General features: G+C 43.9%; 1 pseudogene; it reads left to right on the plus strand.

Moving 5' to 3' along the window:
• Window positions 1–24,672, plus strand: part of LOC138267104 (chymotrypsinogen 2-like) — a 92,391-nt pseudogene that overhangs the window by 18,713 nt on the left and 49,006 nt on the right.

Consider the following 24,672-nt stretch of genomic DNA (forward strand, 5'->3'; position numbering starts at 1 on the left):
TGGTTACGGCTGACGTGGACATCCTCATAGGGGGGAATTTTAATATAGTCCCTGACACTCATGTGGACAGATTAGTGCAGTGATATGAACAGACAGTGGCCTACTCAGAGGACTTTCGAAGGTGGTTGGAGGGGGATGGACTGACAGATGTTTGGCGAGCACATAAACCAACACTTAGAAAATATAAACTTTTCTCAGCATCGTACCAGACTTATGCGATACTTGACCTCTTTCTGGCCACTTCGGGCCTACTACATGCAACCACTCAATCAGAAATTGGAGTGGCGTCTATGTCCAACCATGCCCCGATCATATTACGACTCACAATGTTGAAGCCGAGCAGGAGAATATGGATATGGCAGATAAATACTAAGCTTTTTGGAGACGAAGAAGTGCACACAGAAATAAAGGGTACTATTACGTCATACTTAAGCATTAATGATACACCAGAGACCTCGGTGGCAACGGTCTGGGAGGTGTTGACGGCGGTGGTTAGGGGTCAATTTATTCCTACTGCAGCATGTGCTAACAGACTCAGGAGGGAGAAGCGAGCGCAGTTAGAGGTCAGGATAAAAGAGCTGGAGGGGCAACACGGGGTGAAGGGCATGCAGGAAGTGAAGTGACAACTGGTGGCGATTTGTAAACAATGGAAAGCACTAGATTTGGATAGTGCAGAATACGCCCTCCAGCGCACTAAGCAAATGTACTATTTAGGGGGGAATAAGGCAGGGGGACTCTTGGCACACTGGCTGGGTGGACAGGTGGTGCAATGGTGTGTAAATGCAATACAGACGCAAAGGGGCGAGGCCACTACAGATGGGAAGTTGATCTTGAAGGAGTTTGAGGCTTTTTATGCCTTCCTATACACAGCGGAACAACTAGATGATGGGACAATAGCGAGACACTTAGATGAGATATCCTGGCCCTGACTGCCTAAACTGCTAGCCAGCGCGTTAGACAAGGATATTACCCCCACTGAGGTTTTAATGGCTACCAAGCGACTCCGCACGGGCAAAGCACCAGGGCAGGATGGGCTTGGGGCAGAGTTCTATAAGCTTTTTGGAGAACGTTTGGCTCAGGTGTTGGCATGGCTGTTCAACAGCTTTGTCTCTACGGGACTACTAACCCACTCGATGCGGACGGGTACCATTGTGGTTATCCCGAATCCTGACAACGATCCAACCTTATGTGTGTCCTATCACCTGATTACATTGTTGAATGTAGGCGCTAACCTTTTTACTGGCATTCTGACGTATAGACGAAGCCCCCATATGTAGGAACTGATAGACTCAGATCAGACTGCATTTATTCCAGAGAGAACAAGTGCGGATAACATTAGGAGACCTTGTCACCTTTTAGATAAGGTGCAGCAGGCCAATATCCCTTCGATACTACTTTTTAACGATGAGGAGCGGCCTTTGACAGTGTTCACTGGGACTTTCTATTTTCGGTACTTCCCCGTTGTGGTTTGGGCCCGCGATTCTGTGAATGGTTGCGGAGTAATTACAGTCTTCCCCAGACCGGGGTGAGCATAAATGGTGGTCTATCTTTGACCTTTTCTATTGCGAGGGGGACTACACAGGGCTGTCCGCTGTCACTGCTACTCTATGCCCCATATATGGAACCCTTCGGGGAGCACATACGGCAAAACCAGGATATCAGGGGTATCCCAATGTGGGGCAGGTCTCATAAAATAGCACTATATGCTGATGATGTTCTGCTCTACTTGAAGCAACCAAAGATTTCACTTGTAGCAGTGATAAGTGAACTACAGGCCTTTGGCGGGTGGCAGGCTTCAAGGCTAATCTGTCCAAATCCTCTATCCTTAACTTGACGCCGCCAGAGGCAGACACAGAAGCAATCTGACCCCTCTTACCAGTTGTTTGGGCCCAACAAGAAGTACAATACTTAGGCTTACAAATCTGCACCATACCAGCCACTATTGTAGACCATAATTATGCCTCCCTGCTGAGCAAGGCCGGTGGGCCATGGCTAAGTTGAGGGGTTTGACCTCTCATGGTTGAGACGCATCGCAGCGGTGAAGATGACACTTCTATCTCAAGTGCTGTTCATCATGCAGACCCTCCCACTACAACCCCCACCTAAGGTACTAGATGATATGCAGAGGCTGATATGGGACTTCATCTGGGCAGGAAAGAAGGCAAGAATGGCATGAGAACAAACCATTTTGCCTCAGTCGGAGGGGGGGTGGGAATCCCCTTCCTGTTTGGGTACTATTAAGCTGCCCAGCTGAGATATCTGGTGCAATGATCTCATGCGAGCACTGAAAAGCACTGGTGCTTTACAGACCAGGCTATTGCAGGACTCCACATCTGGAAGGTACCCTGGCTCCTGAGAGTATGCCGTCCACCGGGCGTTTATGTATCTCTGGTTCTGCGAGCCACCATGGAGATATGGGACAAAGTGCAGATACGTAAGTCCGTGTCCTCGCCCATATCCCCACAAACAGCCATCATTGGCAATCCGGACTTCCCCTTAGCACTCAAGGGGTCCTCAAACCAGTCCTGGCAGGACTCCAATTGTAAAAGAGTTTGGGACTTGTTTGATGCACCAGGGGATCATGGATTTCCCTCAACTCCAAGAGGCTTATGGCATACCACAAGAAGCTTTTTGGCAGTATTTGGTAATCAGACACTGGGTGTTATCTCCGACAATCCGACCCCATGCAAGTGGACCCCTCCTCCCCTTTAAGCGCTGGCTGTTGATGTGTTTGACAGATAAAAGGCTTATCTCGGATCTCTATGTCTTCCTGGCGGTACCGCCAAACTTACCCCAGACGCCAGCCAGGCACAGATGGGAAGCTGAATGTGGCCGTGCCTTCACAGATAGGGAATGGCGAGATGTGCTGCACCGAGCACAAGTAACAGCGTGCAATATGAACCCGAAGGAATTATTCTTGAAAATAGCGTACTACTGGTATTACACTCCGGCACAAGTGGCTGGATGGCAGAAGGGCACCACAGACCGTTGCTGGCAGGGGTGTGTACAGAGGGGTACACTCACTCATATCCTATGGCAATGCCCACACTTAGCCCCCTTTTGGGAGAACACTTTGAATATTATAGACAAAATATATGACACATCCGTACCTCGTTTCCCTAGCTACCTCTTACTAGGACTACTGAAACCCCAGACATACTCTCTTAAGGCCCCAAAAGGTACAGCCATTATACTGGCTATCGGCACTGCTAAACAGCTGCTTTTAGCTCGATGGGGTACAGAGGCGATTCCCTCACATACTGACTGGCAACACAAGTTGTGGGACATATTGGGGATTGAAAAGCTGATGGCAATGGCCACAGGATCCCTACCCAAATTTGATAAGATATGGGGCCCCTGTATCCCTTACCTCTCGGACAAGTTCAGGGAGCTGACATGCCTGCGCTACTTGGGAGTACTGTGCTTGACTAGCTCAGATAAAGGCCTGACCAGGGTGACGGCTATGACATAAGATGGATAGGTGGCCTATGCAAAGGGGGGGATGAGCAGGCTCTATAGCAATGTACAGATATAGGTACACAGGGGCACTATGTTTGGTTTCTTGTTTCCTTTTTATTTTATATCCACCGGCCAGTGGTTGCAGGTGGAATAGTTGTATAAGACAAAAAGTTACTAAATAGATTTAATCCTTAAAGACTCATGGTCACATGCCATTTTGTAAGTCTCTTCTCTCTTGCCAGCAGTCTATATCGTTTGGACCAGCATAGATGGCCAGGAATTCTGCTCACAGTACTTTCATATATTTTTAACACAGCTGGTAGCACCATTCACTTTCTCAGTGTAGACACATTATAAAAGCATCTTGCAGTGGCAAAGCCAAATGCAGTGGCCACCATGAATTAGGAGAGAGGTGGCAGGGAGGGGATGAAGACAATGGGGAGGGGTCGCTAATTATGAAGGCATGGGGGAGCAACTATAGGGCTATTAGGGGTGGTATGTACATTAAATATAACTCTGAGTGTGACAGCAAGAGGTGGGGCTGCAATAAAGGTGTGAGGGGAGAAACTAAACACCTCCAATGAGTAGTGGTGGTGAGCAGGGAAGGGAGCAATGGGGTGTACAACAAAATCAGAGCATGAAAATGAGTGGTGAAGAAAACAACAGATGAGTTGGGGTGGACTCTTGTTGTGAGGAGGAATCAGTACAAAGGGAACAGAGTAAGAAAACACATGCACTCCCATGGACTGCTAAAATAAAAATAAACAGTAATTACCAGTGCCAAATGAAATGTATGGAAATGTACAAATTGTGATAGCCACTGTGAAAGCATCCCTACATATTATTTGGTCAGTTTGCCTTGTTTCATCTTGCAAAGTTCTTATCTGACCCATTTTGTTTGGTGAATTATCAAGATGATCATTTTTCACATACCTATTTTAGCGAAACTTCTTAGTCCATGCCCTGCAGCTGATAATGTGCCTTTTGAGTAATTGACTTGTCGGGCTGCACTGCAAAACCACTGAATTTAGGGAAGTAGGGAAGAGGATATCCTGTGAAGTACCTTCCACATTTATCTCAAGATCCTGACTGATTTGTATCAAGAGTAGATTTGGAGGTTATCTGGGCACTTCCTCATCTAATTAATCTGATGAAATGAAGCTGCCGACTAGCTTTTCAGTTGTTGCATCCCCAAGAAGCATAAATTCCTGTGGAAATTGTAAATGTAGATGTTTGTGTGGTTACAGGAATGTTATAGTTAGGAATTAGCCTTTAAAAAACCTTAAAAATTCACCAAAAGCAAAGGTTACAGGGTCATTATAGTTAGGTTCTGAAATTACATGTGCAAAACCACAGAAATTCAGCTGTTATAGTTACAGTAATTCCAAGTAACTATAACACGTGCCCTAGGGTAACTATAGCTCGTGACCTTGCCATGCAGTTTTCACATCAATAATTTTCCTGCAAATGTTACAGCTATATTATAAATGATGTCATAGAAAGTGTCATGAGTGATGTAATATCTGGGATAATTATCAGTGCATGGCGAGGGCGCGAGTTAAGGTAGCCTTGGAGAACGAATTGTAGTTACTTGAAATAATTCTAATATAACAACTGAATTTCTATTTTTTTGTGCATGTAAAATCTGAACCTAACTATAACATCCCCGTTAACCTTAAGTTTTTTAGTGAATCTTTTACGTTTTTTTGTATTCTATTTCATAACTATAACATCCCTGGGTCCCTTGCTCGCTGTGCCACTGGATTCAAGCTAGCCTGGCTGATGAAGGGTGATACCCTGAAACCGGCCCCAGGATGCTTGTTTCCGGTCCAGGGAGGACCTGGCATAGCAGTTCGGGCTGGACTGTTCCCATTTGCATATAGCTGGGTCCAAACTGGGGTGACATGGCGAGCAAAATAACAACGTATTAAACCCAGATCTGTAACTGTGGGTGAGTGTTTGAAAAGTTTCAACACTCCGTCCATCATTTTATTTTGTTTTGTGATGTTGCTCTATGCACCCTAAGTGGCAGGGGTATGCCCAGACGTGGGTCCCTTGCTCGCTGTGCCACTGTATTCAAGCTAGCCTGGCTGATGAAGGGTGATACCCTGAAACCGGTCCCAGGATGCTTGTTTCCTGGTCAGGGAGGACCTGGCCTAGCTGTTCGGGCTGGACTGTTCCCAGGGGGAACAGGGTCAAGACTGATTTGCATATGGCTGGGTCCAAACCGGGGTGACATGGCGAGCAAAATAACAATGGATTAAACCCAGATCTGTGACTGGGGGTGAGTGTTTGAAAAGTTTCAACACTCCGTCCATTATTTTGTTTTGTGATGTTGCTTTGTGCACCCTAAGTGGCAGGGGTATGCCCACACGTGGGTCCCTTGCTCGCTGTGCCACTGGATTCAAGCTAGCCTGGCTGATGAAGAGTGATACCCTGAAACCGGTCCCGGGATGCTTGTTTCCTGTCCAGGGAGGACCTGGCCTAGGAGTTCGGGCTGGACTGTTCCCAGGGGGAACAGGGTCAAGACTGATTTGCATATGGCTGGGTCCAAATTGGGGTGACGTGGCGAGCAAAATAACAATGGATTAAACCCAGATCTGTGACTGGGGGTGAGTGTTTGAAAAGTTTCAACACTCCGTCCATCATTTTATTTTGTTTTGTGATTTGCTTTGTGCGCCCTAAGTGGCAGGGGTATGCCCAGACGTGGGTCCCTTGCTCGCTGTGCCACTGGATTCAAGCTAGCCTGGCTGATGAAGGGTGATACCCTGAAACCGGTCCCAGGATGCTTGTTTCCTGTCCAGGGAGGACCTGGCCTAGCAGTTCGGGCTGGACTGTTTCAAAGGGGAACAGGGTCAAGACTGATTTGCATATGGCTGGGTCCAAACTGGGGTGCCGTGGCAAGCAAAATAACAATCGATTAAACCCAGATCTGTGACTGGGGGTGAGTGTTTGAAAAGTTCAACACTCCATCCATCATTTTATTTTGTTTTGTGATGTTGCTTTGCTCCTGCACCCCTCCTCCTTGCCATCCATTGTCCAAGTCCATGCCCCAGCTCCGCCATTACAGCACTGTGTGGCCGTTGTTCTGCCATTGCCCTTCCCGCGTGCCCTGAACAGTTAGCTTCCTACCCTATCCATCTCCTCCCTACCCTCTGTTGTCCATGCGCCAGCCTCCTCTCTCCTGCCCTGCATGGTCCGATGTGCTGCTACTTCCCTCTCCCTCATGCACTTCATGGGCTGTTGTGTTCCTACTGTCCCTCCTATCTGTCCAGTATGGTCATCTTGCTGCCCTTGCCTCTTTCTCCTCTCCTCTCTGTTGTCCATGTGCAAGGCCCTATTCCCTCCCTACTACTTTCCACGGTCCGTTTTGCTGCACTGCCATCCTGCTTGCTCTGTGTGGTGTATTGTGCTTCTGCAACCCCTGACACCAGCCCTGGAAGGTAAGTTTGGTGTCCCTGCACATCTTCCTCATGTCCTCTGTTATGTCCATGTTCCTACCCCATTCCTCCTGCCTTCCGTGATCCAGTGTACCATGCTTGCCAACATTTGAAACTTGGTAAGAGGGAGATTTAAAAAAACAAATGTGGGGAATTTATTTTCCCAATTGATTTAGATTAAAAAAGAGGAGATTTAAGGCAGAAGGCACATAAAATAAAACCCTTTTGTGCTTAAAAACATAGGGATCCTCCTGCCTGAATTGGGTCTGTTCGCATGTATGCTTGTACTGCCACTGCCTCTTCCTTCTGCCCTCAATGGTCTCTTATTTTGCCACAACCTCTCTTGCCTGTCCTGCATATTTGATTTGTTGCCACTGACCCCTTTCTTTTGCCCTCCATGGTCGGTTGTGCTGCCACTGTCCCCCCTGCCTGCCCAGTGTGGTCAACTTGTTGCCTCTGCACCCTTCTCCCTGCCCTCAATTATCTGAGCCCGTGCCCGTGACCTCTGCCTCCCCACAGTATTCTAATGAATAACTAGACTGCTCACTTTCAACATTTATTACAAAAGTGTGGTACACATTACGTCATCCTGATATAATCAAAACTGTGAGACCTAAAGCATTTCCTTTAGAACTTATAAAAATGAGAGGGTTTTATTCCCATAGAAATTATGGCCAGCACTCTAAAAAACGAAGGGGGGAACATTTTCTGGGTTCTCAAATAGCAAAAACAACACTTTTATATTATTTGCTATCTTTATAATTTTTTTGTCCCGTTGATCACTTCATTGTTTGTTACACTTAAGGGAGAGGATGTGGTGTTATGGCCAGAGCTGCAGACTTTGCAACTGAGGAACCAGGTTCGGGTTTCGGCATAAGCTCAACATCCTGTAATTCTGGGCAAATCACTTAATCGTCCCATGTCTAAAACCAAAATGAATGTGTCCTTTTGTAATGTAAAATGATGTGTATGTTAAGCACTCTAATACCTTAGAGTCAGTCTGCGCTATACAAAATTGCAAAAAAACAAAAAAATTAAGGGCCTGATTTAGTGTGGCGGTGGACCCGAAAATTCCGTCAAGTAGACGGTGCTCTACTTGACATATTTAGATATATTGCGGCTGAGCCGAAGACCACCATGAAGGAGTGCTCATCCTAGCCGTAAGGCTGGTGGGTTTCCGCCAACCATATTTAGATGTTACAATCCTGCAGTCGCTGTACTGCCGGTAGATTGCTGATGGAGGGAGTCTGTCGCTGGACCCAATGGATATCATACAACCGCAGTGGCACTGGAATAGAGGTAAGTTACTCACTCCAGGGTGTGATCTGTCAAGAGGAGCAGAGAAAGGGGAGGGGTCCCAAAACACATCTACCTCATGCAATTTCTGATAAGGTTTTTAGACACGGCTACAACTCAAACGGCTGTACTGAATTACACCACATGTGACAGAAAACTAGATCTTGGTCCAGAAAGGTTTCTTTTTGCTATTTCCTGTAAATCTGCTCAGTAGTTATTGAGTTATTAAAGAAAAGCAAGGTCCTGATATGCTGGCTGCAACCTGAGAGAAAAAGTGAACCACCATCTTGTTTATCAGCTCTGTCCAGGGGGAGGGTAAAATAAACAGTAAAACTGATATAGGGGGTCAAGATAGCGGTATCTTGACCCCATAGTACTGATGGAAGGGTTGACCAAAAACTTTTTTGGGTGGGGCACACGAGAATCCACAGATCCAGTGCAGTGCTCAGTGCATCCCCCAGTGAAAATCTGTGATGGATCCACACCGCAATGAAGGAAAAAAAAACACACCCACTTATACAGTCACTCCCCAAACCCCAGCCACACATGGTAGGGTTGGCTGCATGTGGAGAGGGTTGGCTGCATGCGGTCAACCCCCATCATACAGCTGAAGTCCGCGCACAGCGTGGGGTTGGTTACATGCTGGGGGTTGGCTGCAGGGCCTGCAGCCAACACCCCGCTGTGCACGGCCAAAGGCCATGTGCAGCAGTAGTTGGATTGACGTATGGTATATAAATATTACTAGTCGTTAAAAAAACATTAAAGTTCACTGAAAAGGTTAAAGGGACGCTATGGTTCGGAAATAGATTTTTTTTTAAACGTACAAGTTTACTGATAACAACAAAGGTTACGGGGACGTTGTGGTTAGGTTCACATTTTACACACACAAAAACAAAGAAATATAGCAGTTATTTGAAGATACTAAAACTCATGCCATAAAGTAACTTAGGGCCATGAGCTATAGTTTTGTAACATAAGTGTAACTTAACTTCTGAATTTCTATAGTTTTGTGTATGTAAAATGTGAACCTAACAATAATGCCTCTGTAATCTTTGTCTTTTTGCAGTAAATGTATATATACATGGTATGTACCTTTTTGCTGCTGTGTCCAAATCAACAATCAACAATCATACAGCCAATTATATTTTTTCATTATCCACATACCAATGGAAACACCTATTTTCCCAATGGTATTCACAGACTGTTTCTGCTTTGATTCAACTAGCACTCAACACCCCACCAAACTGCAGCAGACTGCTCTACCTCTGTTGACCAATGCTGATAGTAAGAAATACTGGGGCAGCAACATCTCTGACCTCATGATCTGTGCTGGGGGAGCCGGTGCCACATCCTGCGTGGTACGCATCTCTGACCTCTCTCTGATAATTTAGATTCACAAGTGCACCAGTAATGAATGGGGGTAATAATGCCTGGATGACTGAAAGGAGGCAATGGGAAATAACATCTCCGGGGTGGCTCCTCTGCTAAGGCGGAGGAGCATGGCCCCACTGGATTGTGCGGTAAGGAAAAATAAAAGGATAATAAATCAATTTTGTTATCATTTTATTTTTCAAGGGAGTAAAGGGTGGGACTGGGCTGAAGGTAGGGGGCCGGCGGAGGGCTTTTGGTGCACAAAGTATGCATGTCTGTTTGGCTGGCCTTGTTGGGCCGGCTAAACAGACATGCGCACTTTGCATGTTCTCTACCCAGCTGTATTGCACACCCGAGTGGAGAAGATGCCCAGGCTCCCACTCCCTGTCTGAACGACGAAGCAGGCCGCTCAGACTAATCAAGATGCTGCTGTCATTCTGGTGACAGCAATATCGCGATTGGCTGGGAGCCTGGGTGAGCCAGGAGGATGAGGATGGAGGGGAGACAAACGAGTCTCCTCCAAATATAAGCTTTTTTTAAACATTTTTTTATTCCCCCCTCCGCTCCCCATCCCGCCCGCCACCCCCGTTGAGCGGCAGACACCACTGAACATCTCAAAACAGGTACGGAGTAGGTCTTGATCGTCAAATTATATGGTGTATTTAGTTCAATATAGAAGTTTCTATTACAAAATATGTTTTAGATACCGTTCATTTAGGGAAAAGTAAGTACATGACTTAAGTTAGTTGACATATATGTGCTGCAAACTCTAAGTGTCAGCTTTATCTGCAGTGGAGCCCAAGAGTTTTGGAAAATAGATTTATTGACAGTGAGGGAGATGAAGTGAAGTGATTGTTTTTGATGAGGTTTTGTTATATGGAATACTTTACTATTACACACATTTATGTGTTGAAAAGGCCATAACACTTTCTAAAAACAGAAGGTTAGGGAGCAGGAATAATTGATGATTGGATGAACTAACTGGCAAAATTGGCAGAAACCTAAAAGGATCACTGTTGCCAGTAGAAATAGGATAGACGTATTTCCAAAAGGTGTGTGGACGATTAATGGAGTCTTCTTACTGGTTTGTCAAGATATTCATCTATAATGTTTGGACTTAGCAATATAGTGCATGATGAGATTGGCGGGCCATTCTTTCCTATTAATGTCTTTCTATCTAAAAGGTAATATAGAGCTGAAGTTAACTTTGGTAGCTGTAAATATATTAGCTGCTGAATTTCAATTAAAATTGAATAAACAAAGAACTGCAGCAGTGGAATATGAGTTGTTGTGCCCCCCGAATATTGAAACTTCAACGTTCATGGGACACAATATTAGAGACAGAATATTGAAAATAAAATATCGACAGGTAAATTAGTATAGATTTTTTATACCTAACTGCACTTATATGTACCTCAGCTGTATATATATCTTCAAGGTATGTGGCTGTGGAGTTAGAAATAGTGAATCTAGACTTCCCTATGTGTGGTTAGCTTTTGATACTTTAGCCCTCAATATTATGCGCTCGTCATTCTTGTAACACAATGTTGCGGGTGTCGATATTCAATAGTACAGCCATATAACTCATGTAGGACTGGGGCAGTGGGGCTCACGAGGTGCAGTGTGTATATCTGAGGCAGTGGTGCACAGGTGCAGCAGTTTATTGATCTCCTGTTTCAGTGGTGCACACAAGGTAGAGTTGTATAGCCCTCTAACATCAGGTGATAGTGACAGTGGCATAACAGAATTTGAGAGGGGCCCCTGCAAAGTACATGGAGGGGACCCCTCCCCCTGGTCTCAGTCAGGGGCCTGCCACCCGTGCACAGTGTTCTGTGCTGAGGGGGCCCCATGGAGCTCATGGGGCCTTTTTTACGACACTGGATAGTGAAAAGACCTAGCACGGATGGAGATGAGAAGAGGAGGATAGAGACCTATAACCCTAGGACACAAAGGGTACAATGAATATTTTTGAAGTAGTGTTGCTTGAGAAGTGCAATATACACAATAGACCTGTGATAGAAGGACTTGCAAATTACAGTGAATTGGCCCTTAACAATGCAGATGGGAAGGTGGAGCAGTGGGGCTTGTGGAAGTTTAAAAGTGAGTTTGAGGAGTGCAATGGTCATCATGCAGCAGGGTTACTTGTTAAATACAGAGAACAAGCTTGAGGGGAAGTACTTAGGGGGTTATTCTAACTTTGGAGGAGGTGTTAATCCGTCCCAAAAGTGACGGAAAAGTGACGGATTTACCACCAGCCGTATTACGAGTCCATTATATCCTATGGAACTCGTAATACGGCTGGTGGTATATCCGTCACTTTACCGTCACTTTTGGGACGGATTAACACTCCTCCAAAGTTAGAATAACCCCCTTAGTCTTATAGTGTTGCTTGACGGATGCAGTTAACAGATCAGTGATTTTTGGAAGGGTGCTTTCAGTGAAACAGACACCAGGGGGATACAAACACAGGAAGCCTTTATCGAACTGGATTACTAAGACACAAAAACCTCCACATCCATAGCTCCATATGCATTGTAAGTGGAGAGAAGTACGGGTTGACTGAATCAGGAAAAAAGAGGTGTTCATTAAAAACTAAAAAGTTTATTACAGGAGTGATTCTAGACTATATAATTGTGATGAGACGTGGCTTCCTGGAGTTCAAGTAATAATTCTAAAGCCATTATCCAAGGTTTTATTTGCCTAATAATAGCTTAATATTTGTCCTACAATGTCTCGCTCCTTTTAAGTTAAGAAAGTCTAAGAAACACCATCCCATAATTAACCAAGCCACAAAGTACATGTCTATAATTGTTTTTGTAGAGGAGAAAGAAATCCCCAAATTTGATAACAGAGAATTATAGATGGGCAACAGTGAATAACCGGGATATTTTCACCAAGTGTTCTGTGTATCATTAAATCAGCAAGAGCAAAGGAGAAGTTGTTTATCGTGTCTCTCAGGCGACTGAGGTAAAAAAACGTCCTTGTTATTCGCTGCTACCCAGCTATACGTTTATGTAATGAATAGCCCACCCAAACCACTTGCCAATGTTTTCAATTGCTATGTAGGAAAATAGGAGAGATGGGGGAGCCATATATAACACACCCACTTTTAAGGTCCCCCAATTAGAAAAACTGTCTATCTGGCTACCACTCCCACCACCCTCAGTGCCCTGCATCCCTTACGCTCCCAAAGCAATGTGAGAGTCAGCACTGAAATGATAGGATCGGAGAGAGAGTTGCCAGAGTATCATGGTGCATTGTGTTACTCACTGTTGCTACGTCATAGCAATGAATTGCTAGATTTAGAATCTGTCATTTATGCTGCAGTGACTCAGTGAGAACCATTTGTAACAAAGGTTTTAATGGATATATTAATGACATAAAGGATTCTTTACAAGGTCCTTACAAGTTGCCAGCACTGTACTTTCAACCAAAAAGCAGTCATCGATCTCTTTAAACAACAGTGTTTGTTTCCATTCATCGTGGGAAACAGCAGGTGTTGATATACTTGTTAATCATATCTAATTCTGTCCTTGAGTTCAGGGAGCTGCTGCTTGCCCACTACAAAGGTACTACTGAGCAAAGAGCTGGTATGTTAGCATTATCATACCATAACCAACCGGAAAAATACTGATTCGTTCTACAATAAGCTGCAACCTGTTGCCATGTATGGGGTATTGTGTAAGATGACTTAGGATGGAAAGATGTTTACTCCGTAGGCAACATCACTGGAAAAGCAAAGGTGTCAGTCTGAGAAAAGTCATGGCAAACCAATGCTTGTGTGGTTTAACATTAACATGTTGCCTTAAGTATTCAGTTGTCCTCTGCTTGCAGGGTGACTCCGGTGGCCCACTTGTTTGCAAGAGAAACAGTGCTTACAACCATGTGTGAATGTGGGTGTGTGTTGCGTGTAGTATGTGAGTGCATGTGTGGATGTGTGAGTGCGTGTATGTTGTGCTGTGTGAATGCATGTGTGCTTGTATGTATGTAAGTGTGTGTGGATGTGTGTATGAATGGATGTCTGCATGCGTGGTTGACTGTGTGAATGAGTGTGTGAATGCGTGTGTGAATGAAGGTGCATGCATGAAGGGGGGTCTGGAGAGGGGGAGGGGTGGGGGGAAACCAGGGGAGCGGGAGAGCTGCGGGGAAGACCCCTATCAGTGACAGGGAAGGGATTCCCTGTCACTGATAGTGCCTACCACCATGGTTTTTGTGGCGGTAAGGAAGCTGCGAAAACCATGGCGGTAGGTGGGGTCATAATCCCGCAGATGGGCTATTGACGGCTGCCGGGCTGGAGACTGAAGTCTCCAGTCTGGCAGTCGTTACTGCCGTGGCGGACGGTGTGGTACCTTGGCGGTTTGGCTTGAGCCAAACCGCCTATGTCTTTATATGGAGAAAAGTACTGCCTTTTGGCAGTTCTTTCCTCCATATTAACGCTGTCCGCCGGGTCATAATGACCCCCATAATGTATAAAGAGAAGAAAGATGTTGTCAGGTATGGAAGAAGTGCCACAAGTCCCTTTTGCTTAAACAGTAACTGATGGTCAAAAGGAAGTCTGTTATGATGGTCACCATCTTGGACAGTGTGAGCCATTATATTTGAGTGCATATATTGTTTAATATTTCCTCAATGAATGGTGTCACAGATAGTGTGATCTTCTTAGGGTCTGAATGCCACTAATATTTCATCCTCAATGGCAATCATGTCCACTCACCTGGACAATACCAAGAGGCCTGATACCTTCTAAAAACCTGATCCTATGTCTGATGCTCCTCACAACTCCAGAGGTTTGACCAAGAGAATTATAAATCAGTTAGGAGCAGTCAACATCCTGTTCTTTAGAGCCTTAACCTTCAGACAAGCCTGCAAGATATTGTATGTTCACCATGGGAGATTAAAGTATCCATGAGTAACAAGATCTCTTAACTGAGAATAGTGTTAAGCAAGGTTACTGGGAAATGGAGAGAAAGTGATAAGTTGAGAATATTTCCACATCATTTCCTATATTAAACATCATCATGTGCTCAAATGTCTGGTGCCTTGAAGTGATAATAGCTTGCTTCATAATAAATGAAACGTTAATGATTTTGTGGAGTAAACATTGAACTTTGAGGGTTAGCCAGTCCTCAACCTGTAGTAAATGAAGATCATGATGCGATATTGAGATATAATTCAGAGTTACTCTTCCATATAGTGTTTCCTGTGCATGTATTTGTACTGCATGCAATTATTTGATCCATTTTGGGACAACTCTGTATTTTGACTTTTAGAGTCTAATTTTAGGGGTATTTCCAAGTTGAGCCTGCTACAATATACCTGAGATACTGGACTATGAAGTGGCTGATATTTCTCACAATGGTAAACGATAATAAATACTTTTGGCTACTTGCTCTAATTCTATCATGTAAGCTACTCTTGAAGGTGACCCCTACATTTCTGGCCTACACTAAGAACAAATGTATCTGGGAAGAGAAGAGTAGACAGTACAGGGCTACATCGAAGTGGCAATCAGTGAACATGACCTTTACAAGGGGTGGATTATGTGTGCTAAGGTTTACGTTCTCAAAATTAGATCTGTTTCAGGTAGGTTCAGTAGTATCTTGACTGTCTACGTGGAAAAATTCAGCAAAAACATGTGAGATTCTTTCGAACAAGTAGTCACCTTAATAGTCACAGTTTCATGAGTAGTGGTAACAGCTGCAAATTGTGTGACTTGGTGACTGCATGCCTGCTGCATATTTGCAGTTTGCTGTGAAGCCAGGGCTTTGTCCCTACTAGGTACATTGTCCATATTATCTCAAATGCACCCATGTGGGTTCCTTATAACTGCATACCTCTAGTGTTCAGTTATGTGGTTTCCTGGTTGTGGTTGGGGTAAGAAATGCAGTCATCAAGGGCTCAGCACCCACCACCATGCCACTGGCTAGCCATGATGGATCTTGTCAACAGACACAGACGACATATGGAAGAGTAGGTATTAGTGACCTAAATATCCTTGTCTCAAGTGATCAGAATCGGAGGCCTGCTAGGAGAGAGGGTAAGTAGTGCAGGATGTTTACCAGCAGGAGCAGTCCCAAATTGACTTATTTACAGGGAAACTATAGGAGCCATTGTTTCATATAACACACCAAGCACTAGATAGTTCATGTGAGCTGTGCATATAGCTAGGCCATGCTAATTCATAGACAAGTTATCAGAACAGGAGCCATTTTTTAACCAGATTTAGGGCCTCAGTTTGGTGATCGGGAAGACCAGACCGCTGAACTTCCGATGGGGAGGTTGCCACCACACTGGCTACCTCCCCGCCGGACCCATTAAGACTTTCCCGCTAGGCTGACCAACGGAAACTGAGATTTCCAGCAGTCAGCCTAGCAGGAAAGTTGCGGCAGCATTGCCTCCGGCTCGTAATCGAGCCAATGACAATGCCTGCAGGGTGCTCTTGCACCCTCACAATGTTCACTGTTTGCACAGAACGTTGCAAGGGTTCTGGGCAGTGGGACCCCTGCAATGCCAAGTGCATGTGCAGTGCATGGCCCCCCCCTGTGGCTCCCTGCACCTGTTCCCTGCCATCCTTTTCATGGCGGTGATACCGCCATGAAAAGGCTGGCAGAGAACCAGATCATATTCAGCAGGCGAGGTTTGCATGCAGCCCCGCCCTGGCTGATTCCGAACTGCACCTGCTGTAAACCTGTTGGAATCACCGATCCTGGTGGAGATGACGGAACCCTGCCGTTGTCTTAATGTGTCAATCGGACCACCTCAGCAACGGAAGTCCTGACAGCCACCGTGAGACCGCCAGCCTCATAATGAGGGTCTTAGTGACATCAGAAGATTCCAATGAAAATTGATGAGGATGCTTTATCAAAATCAGTTTGGGATGTTTATGGTTTCATTTCAATGATGTGGAATGGTTGTAGACACAAAAAATGGCTTTCAGTAGCTCTTGCTATATAAAATCCTAATTAATGGGATGAGAGATAGGAGTTGTGTTCCAGGTAGTGATGAGGGTGGATAGAGCACCCACCATAAGGCAAAATGTTCTAGCCTTATATTGGTAAGTGTTAAAATCACCCCACTAAAGCACAAATATCTATTTGACCTGTTAAAGATCAAAGTCTGTGTCAGCCCTGTTAGGACTACAGTTGTGTCCTACATAATGCACACAAAATGTTGCAGATGGTGTTATTGGGCATATATAGCACTAGCTACATAATCTGTTTTTAATCACTTTGCTTTTACAGTCAGCATTACAGTCACTGGTCCATCTGTTCATGGCTAGCCGAATGAGATACTGTAAAGCTGCAGTCATGCAATTTACATTGTACATATTACATTCTGCAGTATTAAGGTGATTCACAAAATCAGCTGATCTATATTTAAACTAACTCTGTACACTGACTCCATTATGTAAGTTCTACAAATGCTCGAAATAGAACCCTGCCTCTCACCCCTCCATTTGACTACTAATGGTAAAACCAGTTCAGGTGAACCCTGAGCTAAATTCTAATTACTGGCCACCTCATTCAGCTTTCTGGGCTTGTGGGATATATATAGGTAAATGTGTGCTTAACCCTAAATTATCATTTTAGTGTGCTCTTTTTCCCATGTTGCTGTCATACTTTTTGAACCTCACCTTTTCAACAATAAAACAATCACAATAGAAGGGAACAGATTTATGCTCCAAAATCCATAAAAGACATGATGATGCGTTTTGTCCAGTCCTCATTTTTTGCAAGCATTGCAGATACATTTACAAAGCTTGTGCTGGAGCTCTATGGACAAATGTTTATCTGAACCATTGCACCTTTAGAGTGAAAACATTAATGCCACAGGAGAAGCTTTCCACATACAACACAAACCAACATAAGAGGAACTTAAATTTTCAGCCAGCAATTTCCTGTGGCCTATCTAGGTAATTACATGAAGGAATCAATAGCATATCCCAGTACATGTTTCGAATAGGGGTGGACATTTGTGTTCCATGTAGTGGGACCTATGATTTCCGTAACATATTTTGATTGAAAAGCTACATGTCACAAACCTTTACCACTGGGACTGCAGAGATTCCTTTCAGAAAGAATTTAGATTTGCATACAATTCTTATTTTACTAAGTTATGCCATGCTATATAACAAAGATTTTAGAGACCAGAGTTCTCCAGTTGCTTGGTTTCATGGCACTCGGCATACTCAGTTTGCAGACTTTCCTCTGCAGGTTTAGATTTTTTCCACTGAAGTGACTGTATGGGGAGCATACGTGTGGTGAACATATTGTGTTGGCCTGTTAAGAGTGCACTGTGTTCTAGACTCCTCCCACCTAACTCTGTTTTCTGTGTTAAAATAATGTTGGTGAATCTAGTGTGTCCTGTTGAGTGAGCTGTTGTGAGTTGAGGCAACATTGTGTTTATAATCCATTTCGACATTTCTTGCATTCATTTAATAAATAACCCCTCCCCATGATAAATTCCCAATTACATCAATTTTCATAGTATGCAACGAAAGATTCTTAGTCCCGGAATTTGGACCACCAATAGATGGTTATTGCTGATTTTCTTACATCTCTATGCCATTTATTACTGCAATGGCCATGTTCAGGTCTGGACACTTATCTGTAATCTTGTCCGGGTCTTCTACTAATCGATGTATGGTTAACTGTTTCCAGAAGGCACAATATCACCACACATTGAAATATGTGCTAGACTAGCACCCAGAGAAGCTAGCACTTTCTCAGAAGGAAAAAGCCAAAGGCGTAAAAACCTCCTTGTTGAATAAAGACTTCATTCAGCAAGGAGGATTGAATAAAACAATTAATCCTGAATCTGAAAGAGGGATTCTTCAGGAGCATGGAGATAGGATCAGCAAGTGAAGGGAGCACGGAACTAAGCGAAGGAACACAGCTATGTTTTGACACACCTTTCATTCAGTTTGAAGCCTATGAATTGTAGTAAGAAAAGGAAATGACATGAAATACCACATGGCAAGAAAACATAATGGACTGGGGGTCAGGAAGGAACCAAGTGAGGAACAGCCATTATGGAAAGGTGACAGAAGCCCTTTAAGAGAGCCACAGGGCAAGCAGGAGTTACTGGGCCCAATCATTGGGGCTGAGGTCTTTTACTCCTGATTACCCGGGGCCTAACTAATTATGGATCCTTAACAACTGGGCCAAGTACCCCTTCAGGACTTGACTTGCATTGGTAGCACAGGTCAAGCAGTTCAAGACTTTTCAGGGGAAGGTAGACACAGGGGGGTGAACAAAAGCTTACAACACAAAATATGTCCAATAGCAGCAATAAATGACTCCAGCCAACACTTTCTTTAATGACAAAGGGAGTATTTATGTATGACCACAAAGTGAAATACAGCACACACAATCCATTGAGGTCAGAAATCTAGTATTTAATAGACAGTCCCCTGAGTCCCACTTCCCTCTCACTAGTGGGCATGGTTATAACACATTATTATAATAAATAATTAAATCCAGGATTTTTAAAATGTGACAAATAACCTGTGAGGGTCTCAAGGTGCTGAATCGTAGGCACAGGAAGATTCAGTAATTTGCCCAGAATCACAAGATGTTGAGCTGACGCAGAGACTCAAACCTGGTTCTCCCATCTCTGAAGTCAGCAGCTCACACCATTACACCACACCCTCTCTCTCCATCACACCATCCGAGTTCAGGTGAAGCCCTTCTCTCAGTCACCAACTAATCTCTTAACCAGTTGATAGGACACCTACATTGTTTTATAGTGCTTCCTGCTTGGACTGGTGAAATTAATTGCAATTGGTAGGAGAGGGAACAAAAATTAATGAGCCATCATTGAAATAAAGGGTAGATGGAAGTTTGCCTGCTCAGTGTCACATATTAAAAACCGTTCAACCAAATACTGCTCCAAATTCACCCCCCCCTTACTCAGTTCTCCAAATGCATAGAAGTGTGAGGTCACACATCAGGTCCATGAATCTATCCCTGATAACAGACGTCAAATTTGATGCTTAAAGGAAAGGGGTGGGTACAGAAGTTTAAATAAGAGTGTCATCTGTATGCACCACCCTCAGCTCAATACCCACGGTGCTCAAGCCTAACACTACAGACACTGAACTAAAATGGTATTTTGTATTACCCACAATGGTAGGGACTATGCACTTATGTAGTCTAGGTGTGTGAAGGATGTGATGCAGTAGGCAGTCTCAAAGATGTAGATGATCAGCATTAGGGTCAAATAAGTCATGACCATGGTACAACTGCCCTGTAACATTGCAATGACACCATAGATGCCCAACAAGAAGAATGAGAAGCCACAGGATATAGCAATCTATCCTTTGGCAAATATTTTACCCTTCCCAGTCACAACTAACTTTGGGTACTTATTGTACACTGTACGGGTCAGTCGTGGCCTACATTGTTTCTGCAAACAGCTCTAATCCATGCATCAGGATGACATTGCCATCACTATAGGCGACATTCAGGTTAGGCTGAATCATAGCACTTTTTTACTGACTTGGGGACAAAAAAAGAAGGACGCGGGATGGGTGGGACTGGATGAGAGCAAGCAAGGATGAAGGGGGATGGGGCAAGTAATAATGTCTCAGAAGAGTGTGGGAGAAATGGGTGCAAGCAACTATCAAGCAGTAGGATAGGGATTGGAGAAACGGGGCAAGCAACTGGGAAGGTGTGAGAGGAAAGAGGCAAACAAAAAGGGCAGAAGGGGTGGGACGGACGGGGAGGGATAGAGAGGATCTGAAAACACATGCCATCTTATGGAGTGCTAGTCTAACAAAAAAGTACCCATGTAAGTGTGCAGTAATTGGAAAGACACTGGGCCAGACTGTCTACGTTCCCTGAAAGACCAGAAGAACCAAAGAGAAAATGGAAGCAGGAGGAACTGCCCAATGAGAAGCAAGGAAATGAGTTACGCTGAAGCCAACAAATGGCAAGTAATGATAAGTAATGGATGGGCTGTAAGTCAATTTAAAGCTTTTTTTTGTTTACAAAAATCTTTAGAGGCTAAACCTTAAAAGAGTCTGTTCACTTCTACTGATCAATACACAGTATGCTGCCACCACTCACTCATGCTGGTTAACTGCTGGCAAAGGCAGAAGCCTTTCACCACTATGAGGGCAGCTCTTGGCAGCCCCTACAGGTCCAGTAAGGATGCAATCCATGAAACAGGCCTATGTCATGGCACACACATACATGATCTATGTTCACCCATGACAACAAAAATCAGCACCAAGGATCTAGACATTGTGGCAGTTGGGGCACTAAGGGCAGGCGTACACGTCCATCATCATGTGAGGGACTTTTCCTTCCCAAATAAAGGTAAAAGAATAGAGAACGAAAACCTGAAGGGAACTAGCAGTGGAGTCATGTTAAAGGGCAGCTTTAAAACCCTCAGGCATGTGAATGCCATTTTGGAGTTGAAGGGAGACGGAGCAACAACGAGCAGCCCATGCAGCATAAGAGGAAACAGGACAGGTGAGAGACTTTCCCAACCTGACACGGCATGCTTTCAAAGACCCGGTAACTGTGGGCCCCAGAAAGTACCATGGTTATCAGATGGCTGAGAATCAGAAGATGCAACAAGCAATATTTGATTTAGGGAGAGTTAATAATACAGTAGTTTGAGGTAAGAAATATCTAAAGATTATCATTAAGAAATATCTAAGGAATTGATACAGGGTGGCCGATAGGGTAATATTGTATTCCAATGATATATTAGTGTTTCTGGGAGATCCAGAATGGTCGGGATCTAAGGGTGTTACAGATTCTGGAAATCCTCTGCAATTTTTCAGGGCTCTATATTAATGGAGCCAAATCCTCAGTATTCCAGCTCAGTGAATCCCCTCAAGATCTAGGGTGGGCACAAGATTGGCAGTTTTCCAAATGCTGGCCCTGCTGCGTATGCTCTATCAACTACAATATTACTGCTATATACTACCACACTCCTGCTTTATAAAGATTAAGGGCCTGATTTAGAGTTTGACAGACAGGTTACTCTGTCAAAAACATGACAGATATCCTGTCTGTCATTTTACGATTTCCATAGGATATTAGGAAATTGTGATACTGCGGACGGGATATCCTTCAAGTATTGTGACGGAGTAGCCCCTTCGAGCAAACTCTAAATCAGGCCCTAAGTCTTTACTCTGTGTCTTTCTTTGGAATCAGAATATGCCCCAAATCACTTTGCAGAAGTATTTTAAATCCACGTTTGACAGGAGCATTGTAACAGCTGACATTGCCTTGGTACAGAGCCGCTCACCTAGAGATAATTAATGAGTGGTGCTACAACACATGTACCTGCTAATGCATTGGAGGGACGGGCCATGGAAGAGGTGCAATTGCAACATCTTTTATACAGTAGGATGATTCCTCTTTCTCTTCGACTACCTATTAAGTGAGTACTCCAGGGATGGTATAACACAATTAAAGTCTTGAGTTGAAAATATGAACTTACCAGAGAAACACCTCTATGGGTGGAGAGTTGGCTATACCAATGGATGGAGCTGCAGGAGTTCCACCAACGGGACACCAGTGGGATTTCCGGAATGAAAGATTTTATGTGTAAGACATCAATGTTTCCTTGATGGCATTACATAAAGAATATCTGCAACTCTAGCATGCTATGGGGCCCTACATTTGAGGACTTGAGGACACTCCCTTACTTCAGCCCACTGGAAGCAAAAATTCTAATAGAAAAACTTCATAAAATTCACCAGGTTTATAGGTGTTGCAGCGGGGATGGGATTTGCACGATGCAGGTTGTTGGTGCTAACTCAAGTACAAGCTGCACTCAGATGGACCGTAAGTCCTACGTGGAGGTTTAACACCTCAGATGAGCAATACATCAATAACAGTGAAGCACCTTAGGCACCACAAGGATGACAGAGAGAAGTAGATGTGCAAATTGTGAAGGTTTAGTAACAGTTCACAGTTACAAACTCAAGTCATTCAATTAGTCCAGATCTATATGATAATCATTTAAATGTGTTGAACAACATAATTCAAAGCTTTTCAAAATAGCAAATATAAAGACAAACTATTTAAATATGTCATAAGCAAATCGAGCAATTTACAGTTACCCAGAAGGAAACTTCTCTACAATGCTGAGCTTAGAAGTCAAACGACTCTGAAGTCGAGCAGAAGGTGTCAGCAAGTAAATCCTCCAAAGGCAGAATCAAATAAAGCTTCAGTCAGGTAAAGAAAGAATGGATTGATACAAGAGTCTAAATCTTTGAGCAGGAGCATATTCAGACATCTGATCTCATAGAGTGGAAAGGGAAATATGAATCTAACTAGCTCAGCAACACACAATTTAATCATACAATTCTCAGCAAGATACAACACTCTCCATGGTTGACAGGGAGAGGAGACCAATGAGGTTCACACATTTACAATAAGATGGCTCCACCCTTCTTCCCAGCCATCGCACAATTGAAGTTTTCTCTTGCACAGCCTTCAAGAGACATCTTACAGGATGATACATTGCAGTCAGCATGTCCCTGGCACAAGTGTGGAAACTCACTATTCACTCTCTATGAATTGTATACAAATAACCAGTTCTCAAAGAAACCAAAACATTTGCAACATTTTAATTAACTCAAACTAATGCAGTTTAGCTCCTGAAAAGCAAGACAGTGGACACTAAAAACAAGTCCATTTGGGAGAGGATTTGGTGTTACGGCCAAAGCCACCAACTTTGGGACTGGAGAACCAAGCTTGAGTCTCCGTATCAGCTCAACATCCAATGATTCTGGGCAATGCACTTAATTTTCATGTGCCATAAAAAAGAGACCTTTAGAAATGTAATTGGTAGTCATTGAAAGCACTTCAATACCTTGTAGGTCGAGTTTGATCTGTATGACATTACAAAAATAAATAAAGAAATACATTTTCAAGTTAGTGTGAGCCTTTCAACTAAGGCCTACATTAACTATGATTCACAATGTGGAAATCACACTTGATATAGGTGCAAATGATGTGCAGATTAATAATTATGTTAAGCAAACACAAAATGGTGACATAGCATCCCCATAGGTTCTTAATAAACAATACCTCTGATTCCTACCCCCTCAACATCCCACAGGAGCTGTTGTAGAGGGATCTGGGTGCCATGACGAAGTATGACTGGAAAGAGACTCGGGCTGCCCCCAGGAATTTGTTATTGCATCACAATTCAGAATCATTCAGCTAAAATACGTGCATTTTACATGCTAAAAGCAAGCCTACCTGTGCCCGTCCATGCCAGAACGCTGCCAGCTGCCAGGGATTATCCATCTTTCTTCCCAGAGGTGAGGGACACCTCGAGGCTTGTCTACACTATGGATTCCATACTGGAGATAGGTGCCAAGTCATGGCCCCTAATGCACGTTGCACCGCCAAGCCACAGCCTGCTTTGCCCAACATGCGATGGCCCCGCTTCATGCCAACCATGTAATTTTGCTGTTACTCCTCATCTCCCAGCACTTGTTTTAAATCACCCCATTGATAGCTCAACCTATGAGAAGGCGGAGAGCCCTTTATGCACAATCACTGATTGTTACATCCCGATAAATCTAGAGATGAGGAAAGGCTACCAGAGCATTTCAGGCACTGATAATTTTTCTGATTCTGTAAAAGGTCTTTACTGTAATGTACTCTCTTTTTCTAAGCATGCAACAGAAATCTGGGATCTATTTACTACCTACCAGCCTGATATGGGACTATTTACGGAAGCATGGCTTAACTCATCATCAGGTCCCTCTATCCCTATAGCTATACCTTCTAATTGCTCTTTGTTATGGTGCAACGGATTGAATAAACAGGGCAGTGAAATTTCTATCGCATTCAAAAAATCTGTAACAGTTATTAGAATATATTCTCTCCAAGCTGATTGGGTGGAGATCTGCATTTTTAAACTCGAAACCTCCCCATTAATGTATGGAAGGGATCTTTAATTTACCTTCCCCCAGGGTCTAAAAAGTATTTTAGTCAGTAACTAATAGAATACCTGGCTCCCCATGTACTTGCTGCAGATAAGTTTCTTCTAATTGGGGATTTTAATTATCATGCAGAATCTAGCTCAGACGCCGATAATCTTTTTATATCATCTGACTGCGGCGTTG

This window comes from Pleurodeles waltl, chromosome 12 (genome assembly GCF_031143425.1).
Source record: "Pleurodeles waltl isolate 20211129_DDA chromosome 12, aPleWal1.hap1.20221129, whole genome shotgun sequence".
Lineage (NCBI taxonomy): Eukaryota > Metazoa > Chordata > Amphibia > Caudata > Salamandridae > Pleurodeles > Pleurodeles waltl.